The sequence below is a fragment of the Thalassophryne amazonica genome, chromosome 14 (assembly GCF_902500255.1).
Source record: "Thalassophryne amazonica chromosome 14, fThaAma1.1, whole genome shotgun sequence".
Taxonomy (NCBI): Eukaryota; Metazoa; Chordata; class Actinopteri; order Batrachoidiformes; family Batrachoididae; genus Thalassophryne; species Thalassophryne amazonica.
Window position 1 is genome coordinate 90,260,668 of NC_047116.1, and position 13,165 is coordinate 90,273,832.

The 13,165-nt window shown below is 42.5% G+C and overlaps 1 long non-coding RNA gene across 1 annotated transcript; it reads right to left on the reverse strand.

The window, feature by feature from the left end:
* Positions 1-560: 560 nt before the first annotated feature.
* LOC117525413 lies at positions 561-10,889 on the reverse strand. Its single transcript, XR_004565040.1, has 3 exons — positions 10,876-10,889; positions 8,442-8,445; positions 561-643 (listed from the first exon to the last, which is right to left on the reverse strand). It is a non-coding gene; the product is annotated as an uncharacterized LOC117525413 (long non-coding RNA).
* Positions 10,890-13,165: the final 2,276 nt, after the last annotated feature.

Sequence of the window (13,165 nt, forward strand, 5' to 3'; positions counted from 1 at the left end):
TACGTACATGTTCGACAACATGCATGTTCTACACTATGCATGGACACTTGTTAAAACATACACAATGCATCTAAAAAGCATGAAAATATTGACTGAAGTTAATTTCAAATCCCCCCTAGTCCACAGTACAATATTTAGCAGGTACAACATTGAAATAAACCAAGATTGTGCAAATATATAATGAAAAATACATATATATATATATTCCTGGGTGCCATCTTGAAAAAAAAATGGCCGCCATCATGAAAACTGAAGTTGCTAACAGCTTTTTTCCAAACTTGGCCCCCTCCATGTTTCATAGTAGGTACAGTGTTCTTTTCTTTGCATGCTTCATCTTTGTGTCTGTGAACATAGAGTTGATGTGAATTGCCAAAGAGCTCCAGTTTTGTCTTAACTGTCCAAAGGACATTCTCCCAGAACCTTTGTGGCTTGTCAAACTGCATCTTTGCAAATTCCAGTCGCATTTTTTTTATGATGTGCTTTCAGCAGTGGTGTCTTCCTCTATCATCTTCCATTAAGTCCACTTTGGCTTTAACAGCAATGGATGGTGCAACCTGATACTGATGTACCTTGACCTTGGAGTTCATCTCTAATCTCTTTGAAAGTTGTTCTCTTCTCTTTGGTTACCATTCATATTGTCCATCTCATTAATTTGCCATCAATTTCCTCTCGCAGCCACATTCAAGGAGGTTGGCTACAGTCCTGTGGAACTTAAACATCTGAATAATATGTGCACCTGTTGTTGGCTTCTGTTCATTCGTCTCTACAAGAGTCAGACAGAAGTCAGACTTCCAGAGCAAGAATTTTAGCTGGGGAAGCTTCTGCAATTTGAAGCGAAACATCCTCGCATCAAGCAACCCAGTCCAGTCGAAGATTCAAGCTTCTCTACTATGGAAACCACATGGACAACTGAGAGCCTACACAGAAACATGTACATCTGTAGTCACAGGAGCATCGAGCTGCATGGAGATGTTTTGGTAGCCTCACTCACTCACTCACTCACTCACTCACTCACTACTGCCGGCTCAGTTGCAGGAACACAAACAGCTGAAACAAGCAGCTGATTGAATTTGTTTTAATGTTTACCACACTGCAAATTATTTGGTTCTTACCAAGAAAAAAAAAACAACTTAGATTCGCAAGTGTTAGATGATTTATCTCATTTTAAGAGTTAATGTCTTATTTTAAGTGCTCAACATGCTTATTTATAGATTTAACAATCTTAATTCAATAATCTTGTCATGTGAAATTATCTTGCTGCAGCCACTGCAGCACTCAGTGCTGCACTCATGGCAGCCACTCAAATAAAGCACATCTAATGATTCAGTTTTTTGAGTGTATCACACAAATAAATGACTCATTGGATGAACCCAGTTCAATTATGGGCAGGATTATGAGCTTTATTTAAATCGGGGCTACATATTTTTATTAGATGGCAATCCTGCACATAATTGAATTGAGTTCATTATTAGCCAAAGTTGCTTCACAGCTGTTCTAGCTGTTCTAAAGGATACTTTTGGACACATTTAACCCTTTTCCCAAGGTTGGGGTTACAAGGGCTTAAAGTTGACGCTAACAGAAGTCTGCTTTGGTGCACAGACAAACTGACATGATGCACTCTCCTGTTCTCACTCCTGTTCTTCCCTGTCCGCTAAGATGGAGCAACAGAGTTCTCACTCTGATGCAGATAGCAGATGTATATGTATTACTGCAGAAAGAGGAATTAGACAAAGTACATATACTGCACCATACAGTAGTGTTCAGAATAATAGTAGTGCTATGTGACTAAAAAGATTAATCCAGGTTTTGAGTATATTTCTTATTGTTAAATGGGGAACAAGGTACCAGTAGATTCAGTAGATTCTCACAAATCCAACAAGACCAAGCATTCATGATATGCACATTCTTAAGGCTATGAAATTGGGCTATTAGTAAAAAAAAGTAGAAAAGGGGGTGTTCACAATAATAGTAGCATCTGCTGTTGACGCTACAAACTGAAAACTAATGTTCAAACTGCTTTTTTAGCAATCCTGTGAATCACTAAACTAGCATTTAGTTGTATAACCACAGTTTTTCATGATTTCTTCACATCTGCGAGGCATTAATTTTGTTGGTTTGGAACGAAGATTTTGCTCAATTACTAGTGTGCTTGAGGTCATTGTCTTGTTGAAACACCAAGGGCATGTCCTCTTCAGCATAAGGCAACATGACCTCTTCAAGTATTTTGACATATCCAAACTGATCCATGATACCTGGTATGCGATATATAGACCCAACACCATAGTAGGAGAAACATGCCCATATCATGATGCTTGCACCACCATGCTTCACTGTCTTCACTTTGAACTGTGGCTTCAATTCAGAGTTTGGGGGTCATCTCACAAACTGTCTGCGGCCCTTGGACCCAAAAAGAACAATTTTACTCTCATCAGTCCACAAAATATTCCTCCATTTCTCTTTACGCCAGTTGATGTGTTCTTTGGCAAATTGTAACCTCTTCTGCACGTCTTTTATTTAACAGAGGGACTTTGCGGGGGATTCTTGAAAATAAATTAGTTTCACACAGGCCTCTTCTAACTGTCACAGCACTTACAGGTAACTCCAGACTGTCTTTGATCATCCTGGAGCTGATCAATGGGTGAGCCTTTGCCATTCTGGTTATTCTTTTATCCATTTTGATGGTTGTTTTCCATTTTCTTCCATGCATCTCTGTTTTGTTTTGTTTTTGTTGTTTTTTTTTTTGTCCATTTTAAAGCATTGGAGATCATTGTAGATAAACAGCCTATAATTTTTTGCGCCTGCATATAGGTTTTCCCCTCTCCAATCAGCTTTTTAATCAAACTACGCTGTTCTTCTGAACAATGTCTTGAACGTCCCATTTTCCTCAGGCTTTCAAAAAGAAAAGCATGTTCAACAGGTGCTGGCTTCCTAAATAGGGGACATCTGATTCACACCTGTTTGTTCCACAAAATTGACAAACTCACTGACTGAATGCCACACTACTATTATTGTGAACACCCCCTTTTCTACTTTTTTTTTACTAATAGCCCGATTTCATAGCCTTAAGAGTGTGCATATCATGAATGCTTGGTCTTGTTGGATTTGTGAGAATCTACTGAATCTACTGGTACCTTGTTTCCTATGTAACAATAAGAAATATACTTAAAACCTGGATTAATCTTTTTAGTCACATAGCACTACTATTATTCTGAACACTACTGTATATATCCCTGAGACAGTTATTACACTCATAGGAATTCAGGTGTGAAAGTGTTTTGGTCTTTTTCAACCCTTTTGTCTTTATTCATTGTTTTCAATTGGTTCAAGTAGAGCCCATTGATTGAGAAAGTAACGACATGACGAGTATAAACAGTTGGTCACATGACTCATGGTGCCACTTGAGGCCAAAATAGTGTTTGCTGTTAATCTTTCTGCATGTAAGTCCAGCTATTTTATGTGTTTATTCACTGAAAATGACAGGTTGCTGTGCGTTTGGATGCACAAATAGACACAGCAAGGACTTCAAGATGTACAGATTCCCTTTAGATCTGAACAGAAGAAAAATTTGGGAAAATAAAGTCAGCTGTGTGGGATGGAAGCCGACATCATCGTCAAAGCTTTGCGAGGTAAATTTAGTGTTCAGTTCCATGTACAGTAAAACTCACCTGAACCATCATCATATAAACCGGATATTCGCAGTCACCGAACAAAAAAGTCCCATGTTTTTGTGGAACCAGAGTCATTTCCCTGATTTGCACCTGTTAAATCAGACAGTGCAAAAGGCTATGATTTGACACTTTTCTGCTTTCACTCATTCATCTCATATTATAATATTTGCAGTGATTACAAATGGATCAGAAAAGTCTGCACATTTACAACACAGAGTTAAATTTTAGGTTGATGACTGTAGAAAGAAAAGCTTGTTGGACAAATTAATCCAGAATAAAGCTTAATCCAGCAATGGAGAACTTCAAAACTGTCACGCGCTTCATTGCATGACACGGAGTTACAGCTGTGCAGCTGCATAAATCAGGCTTTAAATTCATTGAATAAATCATCAGAAATTGTAAATTTGATAGCTGAACTATTTAAATTTCTTTGTACCTGTACCTGGATGTGTTGCTGTATGTGGTTAAAAGCTAAAAAAATTTTGAAAAAAAATAAAAGGTTCATTCAGTTGTTCAGCATATTTGGCACCATGTTCTGAGTTGATGCTGCTCTCCCGCTACAGTGAAGCATGGTGGTTGCAGCATCATGCTGTGGAGATGTTTGTCAGTGGCAGGAACTGGGAGACGAGTCAGGATTGAGGGAAAGATGAATGCAGCAATGTACAGAGACATCCTGGATGAAAACTTGCTCCAGAGCGTTCTTGACCTCAGACTGGGGGGGACGCTTCATCCTTCAGCAGGACAATGATCCTAAACACACAGCCAAGATATCAAAGGAGTGACTTCAGGACAACTCTGTGAATGTTCTTGAGTGGCCTAGCCTGAATCCAGACCTGAATCTGACCGAACATCTCTGGAGAGATCTGAAAATGGCTGTGAACGTGCATGTGAAATCGGACGCTTCTAGACAGGAAGTAAAGCCATTGGAAATAAACGAGGAGCAAAAGTGTCACAATAAAACCACAAACATGAAAATCAACATGGAACAATAATACAAGTAAACAATTAGAAATATGATATGCAGGAGAGACATGATTATTTTGCTGTGTGAGTTAGTAGTTATCACTTTGTATATCAGTGTGTGTGTGTGTGTGTGTGTGTGTGTGTGTGTGTGTGTGTGTGTGTGTGTGTGTGTGTGTGTGTGTGTGTGTGTGTGTGTGTGTGTGTGTGTGTGTGTGTGTGTGTGTTCGCGGGGCACTGCTTAGACTCCACCCCTGCAGACATGGGCAGTTCACATCATCAGACGAATATATGAAGTAAGAAAAAGAAGTCAAAGTCCTATATACGCCCTGAGGCCCGTTGGTGCCGGTGTATGTAATGTTTTACTATATACGAAGTAGGTGCATTCAGTTCATTGTCGACGCACCACAGTTTTGTTCTTTTTTCATGAATTGTATAATCCAGAGTTTGACTCACAGAACACTGTGTGAAAAAGACAACATGTTTTCTGAAGAGGATAACAATCACATGACTTTATTCAGTCCCTGCAATGAATTTTAAAATTATTTTTTCATGGCTGTCAGTTATTTTCCAGCCATAGAACATTCAGTGAAAGGTTTTATTTGTCCAGTCATTTTTCTGCAGATTTAGCTGATGCTGCCTGTGAATGACGGGAAACATGCATGCACCCACATACAATAAATCCAAACTGACAACTGTCTCTCTCTCTCTCTCTCTCTCTCTCTCTCTCTCTCTCTCTCTCTCTCTCTCTCTCTCTCTCTCTCTGTCTGTCTCTGTCTCAATACAATTTCAATTTCAGTGGAGTTTTATTCACATGGCAAACATACAATTATGTTTATTAAGAAGGTGTACATGCAGTTAACAATATTCTACAATAAATATATGTGTAAACAGGAGATGTGGGAATGAAATATAGTAAAAATTTTGCTTTCGGTGTAATGGTATACTATCCTATAAAATGTGTTATAGTATACCTACAGTAGATAAAGTGACATAGCAGTTTAGTCTCCTGTTTAGCGTTTACGGTGGTTTATGTCCGTTGCTCCTTTTCTTGTCACAGGACCTCACAAACCTTTGTTTGTACATTGTTGTACTTCACCCATCGGATACAGACGTTTTTTGATGTTGGTCATGCTCTGAAAGTGTTTTTGGGTGTTTGTGATCTGTGGGAAGTGTGTGTGCCCGGAGACCAGCTCTAGATGTAGAGACGTTACCTTGGTCAGGGGCAGAGAAAGGAGCAGAACCTTGATCTCTCTAGCTCTCTTGCTCTCTCTCTCACTCAGTGTGCACGAACAGTGAGGAAATATGATGGCAAACCATTCAAAATCCAGCATATATGTCAAAAAAAGTGGCATATCTCTGTGGAAATGTGACATCATCTGTAGCAAACAAACTCCACATGAGACACCAACACCACACAAGGCCAGCTGAAGTGGTTACACAGAAAGGTGTTTTTGCATCACCTCTGTGGATCAGGTGTGTTTTTGGATGACAGACTCACAACTGCCGCCATCCTGTGTAAAGGAAATCTAAAATCCTCATCATCTCCATTTAAAGGGAGATGAAAATAATCTGATAGCCTTTTTACAAGCTACTGCCCAGAGAGTGTTACCTCATGTTGCTTTGCTATGGCTGATCTTTGATGCAATAAAGTGAGATCATTTGAGAAATTTGGATTATAAAGGCCTTAATCATCCAGGAGTTTCACAGGGGTCATTCTGCTCAATGTCAATATCACATCTTAAAGTGCTTGTATGGGTTCCAGCTCAGCACTCAGACCAGTTCTGTGTAGGGACAAAGGACCTCACTGTGGATATGATGCTTCTCTGGGGACTCAGAGTAAACAAGGGTTTTCTGCAAATATTTTGCATTATGTTGTCTGGATCATGTGTGTGTATATATATATATATATATATATATATATATGTGTGTGTGTGTGTGTGTGTGTGTGTGTTCTCTCAAGCATTGCCAACAACCATCTGAGACCACAACCAGAAAACATGCTTCCTGACACCCACTGGCCTCCGACCATCAAGAGGGACAATTGTCATGATCTTCCCTGTCCTCAAATTTAAAGAAAAATGTTGAGAGGAACACCATCCATTCTACCTTGCCTTCATTGACTTGACATAGGTGTTAGACAGCATGTCACACCGACTGATAGTTGAGACTGAAAAGAAAGTCACCTCCACTTTGCTCCAGGACTTCCAGTATGCCAGCAGCAGCAGCAGCGTGTCATTCTTTATGGAAGATAAACTGCTGAAAATCTTTGAAACCTTTGAAGAAGCCTACACCAAATGTGGTCTTTACATTAATCTGAAGAAGACACAGATCCTTCATCAGCCTCACCCAACATGGTCAACTCAAAGCTTCCTGCTGTAAAGCCGCACAGACTGGTCCTGGAGAATGTGACTCACTTTCCATAGCTAGGGAGCTATGTGTCATCAAATACAGACATTGAAGACGAGAGCCAACAATGACTCAAGTGTGCAGGAACTGTCTTCAGCCAGCTATGCACGTGTTTCAACAACAGAGACCTTCCACACAAGATGAAAATCCTCATCTACAAACACATCATCATGCCACCCCTGTGGTACAGATCTGAGAACTGGACCACTTTCCAGCACCACCGAACGATTCCTTCAACAATGCCTAAGCAGTATCCTCTGTATCAGGTGGAAACACTACTGTACCAGGCCAAACTCCAGAGCATAGACTGTGTCATTATCAAGAACCAGCTTTGATGGGGGATGTCATTAGGATGGATGACAGCTGAGTTCCCAATAAGATCTTCCAGTTCCAACTGAAGTAAGACAAGGACAGAAGAAACTCTACAAGGACCTTCTGAAGCACAACCTCAAGAGCTGCTCCGTCAACTGGAAGATCTGAAAAGAACATGTGATGGCCCAAGCCAGCTGTTGAGCAATGAGCCACATTGGAGTGGAAGTCTTTGAAGAAATGTGGATGAACAACACAGAGAAGAGGAAAAAGAGGAAGGAAAGAGGGCGAGATGCTGACCACCAGCAGAAACGTCCTGCAGCAACCACAAGTGGCATCTGTCAGAAAGAGTGTGCATCAAAACTAGGCCTGTTCAGTCAATTCTGTGTGCACTATCCTATGGACGAAGATACCAATCAACCAAGATACCATCTTCCTTGTTAGAGAGGGATTGCATAATGAAGCCCAGTTTATTATGACACAGTTTCCCAGGTTTTGTTGTCTCTGAAACTAAAATATGTTTAATTACTGCAGTAAAGCATTTGAGTTAGCACAAAATGCAAAAATTGATGAAGACAAAAAACAAACTTAAAAAAGATTATATTCAACCCATCTTCAACTCATTGCAAAATAATAATAATAATAATAATAATAATAAATCATATTGTAATAACATGTATGCATCCGCTTTTTTGTAACTGGTTGTAACATTGTCATTGTTAGAATGACCTGAGCAGTGGGTCGCCCCTCTGAGTCTGGTCTGCTTGAGGTTTCTTCCTCAAAAAACATTAGATGGGGTTTTTCCTGACCACTGTCATCTGTGTGCTTGCTCAGGGGTTTGGTACGATCAGACGTTACCCATATAATGTGCCTTGGAGCAACTTTGTTGTGATTTGGTGCTATATAAATAAATTCAACTGATGCTCTTTTAGGGCAGCATGGTGTCTGAGTGGTTAGTACTGTTGCCTCACAGCAAGAACCAGATTCAAACTGGAGTCAAATTCCTTGTATTGTTGTTGATACTTGGCAAATAAAGGCTATTCTGATTCTCATTCTGATTTTGAGAAGGTCATGGGATTGATTCCCACCTGTGACCTTTCTGTGTGGAGTTTGCTTGTTCTCTCAATGTTTGTGTGGGTTCCCTCCAAGCGCTCCGGCTTCTTCCTACATCCAAAGACATGCAGGTTAGGTGGATTGAAAACTTTAAATTGTCCGTAAGTGTGCGTGCGTGGGTGTGACTGTTTGTTTGTCTGTATGTGTCTCTGTGACAGTCTGGTGTCCTGTCCTTTGACTGCTGGAACAGGCTCCAGCCCCTCCATGACCCTTCAGCTTTCAAGACATGCAAAATATGTTGTTAATCACTACTTTAAGCTGCTCCCCTTGTTCATGTTGTCAGGAAATGACTGACGCAAAACTTTAAAAACTCATATGTAGGATAACAGCACTAATAACCTAAAGAAACCACATTTCCCATAATGCATTTCACCTTCACCATGTGTACTTTAGAAAATCACAATAGCTTTCACTGATCACAAGTCAAACTGGGCAGTTTCATCTACAAAACCCTTCATGTCTTCACCCACTTGTGGACCTCCTTCCTGCAAGTGCACTGTAAAAAAAATCTTGTCAAATTTAGGGTGAAAAACTGGCAGCTGTGGTTGCCATTTTTTCACCATAAAAAATACAGTGATATTGTATATGGCTTCACGGTAAGGTATATTAACACTTGTAAAAACAACAGTTTGAAAATGTTCCAATAAAGATGAGTTACTGTTAAAATAATGGTGAAATTGTATATAGGCTCATGGTATAGCTGTACAATTCACAATGTAACCCTGTTGCTTTTTAAGTGAAATACTATCCATTCCACAGCATTTATTGTCCTATTTTATGGTCAATTTCTGTTAAAACAACGCACAATTATTTATGCCTTGACGGTATGACTGTTCAATTCACAGTATAAACCTTTTAAGGTGAATTTCTATCCATTCCACATAATTTATTACCCTATTTTATGGTTTATTCCTGCTAAAAACAACAGCACAAAAATGTATCTGAAGTTACAGATAATCGATAAATTCCAGTGTTTTTTCTGGTATATTTGCAATTACTAAGAAGCTGAAACTGACTTTTAACACGATCACTTTTGAAAGCGACAAAAGACCCAAAGAATGAGCCAGTATTTCCATGTTTGACCATACTGCCCCCTGTAGGAAGCTGCACAGACACATCCTGAGAGCACCCACAAAATCAGCTCCCTACTAATCATAATGCTCCGGTCAGGTGGAGGTCTTGAAAAAATAAAGTCATACTAACTTATGGTTTTGTGAAAATACTGATAGAATAACTCCATTAATGTCAATTCTGTCATTTGTACAAAGTTAAAATACAACATTATATCTTTTGATGTTGAATAATACACTAATTCTGAGGTTTTAGACAGACCGCAAAGCATTCTGGGTAAAAGTGCCTCTGCTAAACACTGATTGGTTCTTAAAAATTAGCACATTACTTTAAAATGAAAACATATATCTGATATTTTTGTTGGGAAAGTGTTGTGACACGGACCCACAACAGGGGGCGTAAATGAATGGGCAATGAATAAGCCAAAAGTAATAATTTACTGTTGTGAAGTGCAGAACGAGATACAAACAATCACAGTCTTTGGAGTCAAACAATGTACTACAGTGACGTGTGGGCAGGCTCGAGGATAGTCATTGCCCTGAGTCAGAGGCATCCACTTCAATGATAAACTGGCGATTGGGATCGGGCTGCACCAGAACTGGTGCAGTCGAGAACCGGCGTTTCAACTCCCTGAACACGGAGTCGCACCGATCTGACCAGGTGAAGGGGACTTTAGTGGAGGTAAGGGCCGTCAGGGGGCTGACTACCTGACTGTAGCCCTTGATGAACCTCCGGTAAAAATTTGCGAAGCCGAGGAACTGTTGTAGTTTCCTACGGCTTGTTGGTTGGGGCCACTCTCTCACCGCCGCAACCTTGGCCGGATCAGGGGCGACGGAGTTGGAGGAGATTATGAACCCCAGGAAGGACAAAGAAGTGTGGTGGAACTCGCACTTCTTGCCCTTCACAAACAGCCGTTTCTCCAACAACCGCTGTAGGACCTGACGTACATGCTGCACATGGGTCTCAGGATCCGGGGAGAAGATGAGGATGTCGTCCAGGTATACAAAGACGAACCGGTGCAGAAAGTCCCGCAAGACGTCATTAACCAACGCTTGGAACGTCGCGGGCACATTGGTGAGGCCGAACGCCATGACCAGTTACTCAAAATGACCTAACGGGGTGTTAAATGCCATCTTCCATTCGTCTCCCTTCCGGATCTGAACCAGGTGGTACGCATTCCTAAGATCTAGTTTTGTGAATATCTGGGCTCCATGCAGGGGCGTGAACACCGAATCCAACAGAGGTAACGGGTATCGGTTGCGAACCGTAATCTCGTTCAGCCCTCTGTAATCTATGCATGGACGGAGTCCGCCGTCTTTTTTGCCCACAAAAAAGAAACCTGCACCCATCGGGGAGGTGGAGTTCCGGATCAATCCGGCAGCTAAAGAGTCCCGGATGTAGGTCTCCATTGATTCGCGCTCAGGGCGTGAGAGATTGCACAGCCTGCTGGACGGGTACTCAACGCCCGGGATCAAATCAATGGCACAATCGTACGGCCTGTGTGGGGGAAGAGTGAGTGTCAGATCTTTGCTGAAGACATCAGCAAGATCATGGTATTCCTCAGGCACCGACGTCAGATTGGGGGGAACTTTGACCTCCTCATTCACACCGGGTGGAACCGAGGATCGTAAACATTCCCGGTGGCAGATTTCGCTCCACTGAGCCACAACCCCAGACGGCCAATCTATCCGGGGATTGTGCTTCACCATCCATGGAAACCCCAAAATCACTCGGGAGGTAGAAGGTGTTACAAAAAACACGATCACCTCCCTGTGATTCCCAGACACAACCAATGTCACGGGCCGTGTCTGGTGTGTGATTAATGGGAGAAGGGTGCCATCTAGTGCCCTTACCTTCAATGGAGAAGGGAGAGCCACCAGAGGGAGCCCAACCTCCCTTGCCCATCTGCTATCCAGCAGATTCCCCTCCGACCCCGTGTCCACCAGTGCTGGGGCGTGAAGGGTTAGATCCCCACTCAGGATCATTACTGGGATGCGTGCAGATTTACGGGATTTATCATTGTGAATGTTATGACCCACCCTTAGCCCAGTCTCTAAGGGTGGGTGTTGTAGTTTAACCGTTTGGGGCAGTTTTTCTGTATGTGCTCACATGAGCCACAGTAAAAACATTCCCCGCGGGCCAGCCTCCGTTGTCTGTCATTGGATTTAACGTTGGCCCTGCTCGTGTCCATAGCTTCGTCAGCAGGGGGAGTTGTTGCCACACGGAGCTCTCCGGCTGTGGAGCGTGGGGATGGCGGCACCCTTTCGGACCCGGAAGGGAGAGGGACAGCTCACGCCCAGCCATGTCCTTCGCCTCACTCCCGACGATGTTCTTCCAACCGGTTGTCTAACCGTATGACCAGATCGACAAGCCCGTCAAAATCCCGCGGCTCATCCTTAGCCAGCAAGTGCTCCTTCAGGACTGGAGACAGTCCGTTTACGAAGGTGGTGCGGAGTGCAACATTATTCCAGCCGGACCTCGCAGCCGCGATGCGGAAGTCGACTGCATAAGCGGCTGCACACCGACGCCCCTGTCTCATTGACAGCAGCCAACTTGAAGCAGTCTCGCCTATATTGGGATGATCAAACACCTGTTTAAACTCCCTTACAAACCCAGTGTATGTGGTTAAGAGCCGTGAATTTTGCTCCCAAAGCGCCGTAGCCCAGGCGCGTGCCTCTCGTCGGAGCAGATTAATGACATAAGCTGTGCAAAGACGAGCGAACACTGCATTAAAAAGTCCGCGCACGTCTCAACACAACCTCCGTACGGTTCCGGGGGGCTTATGTATGCTTCAGGGGATGGGGGGGGGGGGGTTCGTTGAACCACCACTGGAATGTCTGTATCCAGTGCTCAGTCCGCAGGAGGAGGACCTGCAGCAGCGCCCAGCCACCTGGGCGGTGAGAGTCTCCATCCTCCGATTGAGAATCACATTCTGCTCGGTCACCAAGTCCAACCGAGCAGTGAAGGCGGTTAAGATTTGCTGTAGCTCAGCTAACACGCCTCCTGCCGATGCCTGTGCACCCTGCATTCCTATTAGTGGTTCATCCGATGGTCGACACCCCTCGGGATCCATGACGCTGGCCGAGAAATCCTGTTGGGAAAGTGTCGTGACACGGACCCACAACAGGGGGCGTAAATGAATGGACAATGAATAAGCCAAAAGTAACAATTTACTGCTGTGAAGTGCACAACGAGATACAAACAACCACAGTCTTTGGAGTCAAACAATGTACTACGGTGACGTGTGGGCAGGCTCGAGGATAGTGAGGCGGCGGCGCCCTCTCGTGCCTGAAGCACGCCATTCAGGTAGGACGCCCTCTGGTGGTGGGCCAGCAGTACCTCCTCTTCTGGCGGCCACACAACAATTTTCACTTTATAAAACTTCAGACATGACAGTAATTTTAAATAACTTGTCCAAAATGAGTAGGTTAAAATTTGAACCATAGATTAAAAATGTATGCCTCTTGATGACTTGGGTGATAATCCGTGAATAATACAGTAATGTGCTATTTTTAATATGACTGTCCAATGTTGTCACCATTTCAGCTTTTCACCATATATTTCACTTGTTAAAACAATTAAAAATAACATTTTTGACAGTTTTTAAATTTATGGTAATTCAATGTTTATTCTAC